The sequence below is a fragment of the Montipora foliosa genome, chromosome 6 (genome assembly GCF_036669935.1).
Source record: "Montipora foliosa isolate CH-2021 chromosome 6, ASM3666993v2, whole genome shotgun sequence".
In the NCBI taxonomy this organism is placed as follows: Eukaryota; Metazoa; Cnidaria; class Anthozoa; order Scleractinia; family Acroporidae; genus Montipora; species Montipora foliosa.
Genome location: NC_090874.1, coordinates 58,686,084 through 58,688,583, shown reverse-complemented (window position 1 = coordinate 58,688,583; position 2,500 = coordinate 58,686,084). Strand labels below are relative to the sequence as shown.

The 2,500-nt window shown below is 42.9% G+C and overlaps 1 pseudogene; it reads right to left on the bottom strand.

Moving 5' to 3' along the window:
• LOC138007939 (uncharacterized) overlaps positions 1-1,974 on the bottom strand; it is a 3,311-nt pseudogene extending 1,337 nt beyond the window's left edge.
• Between the last annotated feature and the right edge of the window lie 526 nt (positions 1,975-2,500).

Genomic DNA, 2,500 nt, shown 5'->3' with positions numbered 1-2,500 from the left:
AACTTTCTTAGGAGAAGCATGTTCATTTGCATATGAACAAGCGAAGCAACGTGAGACGTAATGTAAAACGAAGCATACAAATATAATATTCATGAGAAGTATATGCAACGAACAACTGAGTATAATTTCTTTTCTAGTCTCCAAAGCAGCCAAATTGGAAAACGTGAGGTGGACGTTTTGTTTAACCTTCCAACCATTCATAGGTGCGTAACCAACTCTAATGGGTAGGGTACACTCGATTCATCATTTTTTTATAATCCTGTACGTTAAAGGTTGCGTGGTTGTCACACACACAAAAAAATCAAGATTTCGATTCATGTTTTGTCACGGCTTCTTTTGCTGATTTACCGTCCAAATCAGCTGGCCTTGGAAATTCAAAGTCGCGAAAAAAAACCGCAAGGAATGTCATTTTAGCAGTCGCTGTGAAAATCACTTCTTACCTTAGGTATTCCATTTTCGGTGTAGTCAATCCAGATTTTTCCATCTTCACTTGTACTCAGCTTGTATTCTTTCACATACATCTTTGATGTGGATTGTCCTTGGGTAGCCACTCCCGTTATATGAACTTGTCTCTCGAAATCAATCTGCAGGTACTCTACCGTTCTTGTATACTCCGCTTTCCCAGCCTCTTCCACCATTTGCATTTAGTCTTCCTTCATACGGTTCGTGGGGCTTGAGGTAGGTTGATGCAGTTATCTGATTATTGTTGACGTTTCCCGTTTTCCATGCCTAATGGCTGAGCGCAGTCTTGACGGAGGATTATCAAAGAATTTGGTGAAACCGAGAAGTTTCCTACTTTTCCACTCCGTGCAGCCGTTTGGAGGGCCTTAGCTGGAACGTAGTGTACTTTATCATTGAAATACAATTCAAAATCGGCAATTACGCTACCATTTCTCATATCTATGACGCTGACATCTTCAAATGATGGATCTTTACGCAGTTCAAACTTGATTGCCTCTTCTATCAACAGCTTTGTCTGCTGATACATTGTACTGTTTGTGTCGTGCAATTCGTCATTCCAGGACAGCGAAGTAAACTTGAGAGACATTTTGATCACTTCAAACTCGTTACGTTCGTCAGTGGTTACGCATTGTTTGGAATCAACAGTGCCTTTCTTCAATGTAGTTTTTTTGCTTGGGCACTTCTGGCACGTCAATGAACGATGGCTCCCTGATTCTTGGAAAGTACCATACATACAAAGCTTGCATGACCTGTCGCTCGGATCAAAGTATTGTCCTTTGCCACAATAAGAAACACAGGCCGTCTCCGTCGATTGTCCATCGCTATCAGTGGTCATACCACTAGGACACGGTTTACACTGGTCTTGACCTGGTTGATCTTGGAAGGCTCCTTTGGGACACCTTTTACACTGAGAGATTGATTTGTTGAGAAAGGTACCCTCGTGGCAGCTGATGCAATGAGAAATATTGGACGTTCCAGTTGCATTGGTTATTTCGTTTAAGCCACATGCTTTGCATTCCTTGGAACGATGCTCTGCGTTATCCTGATAAGTGTTTATCGGACATTGGAGACATGTCTCGTAGGTGTCATTGAGATATTGTCCCAGTCCACAGACCAGGACGCAGTCAGATGTGCTGGTTGAGCCATATTCAAGGGTCACTCTTTCATGATCACAGTCTTTGCATGTGTCTTTATTCATCTCATCCTGATATTTTCCCTTTGGACAAAGGTCGCACGTTTTTGATGAAGAGTTATAAAAGTGCCCTTTCATGCACTCGTCACGGCAGTCATTCATTGTCTTACTGCCGGTGGCCAGGGTGGTTTTCCCCATTTCGCACATCTTGCATTGCGCAATTATATGACCATCGACATCCATGTAAAACCCAACTGGACAATTTTGGCAAATGCTACCTGAAGCGTTAAGAAAGGTACCGCTTGAACATGGTTCACGGCATTCTTCAACATCTAGGGCACCCGGAAATAGAGTCTTCTTTTCACCAGGACAGGGCATGCAACCTGGTTTATCTTTGTAGAGGAGTTCTGATATGTATTAGGCGGAACACCATTCACACATCCCAGAATCTCCATCCACCCGTTTCCCTTTAATGCATTTAGTGTCGCATGGAGACTTCAATGGCGTCAAGGACGGTGCTGTTTTTCTGTGTGCATGATTATTGCTCTGTTGGCTGCGAAAGTCCCCGGTGGACACTTCTGGCACACGTGGCCTGTAGAGTTGTATAAATGATTCATTGGGCAGGTAGAACATACAAAGAACATCTCTTTGCCATTTATTTTAATGTAATCACTTTCGGACACCACACCAAGGCATAACCATACTGATAATAGAGTCTTTGCGAATGGTCGATGAGCTGTTTTCGTTTGTTAAGACAAGTCTCTCGGAGTCTAAGACGTCTTTGAAATTGAGGTTGCTGTAAGCTTTGTGAAGGTACGGCAATTTTGAATTAGCCTCCGTGAAATTTGCAGGTTCCGCAATTCGGTCCCAGATTGTAACTTGTATGCTTGCAGAGGTGTTATGTGC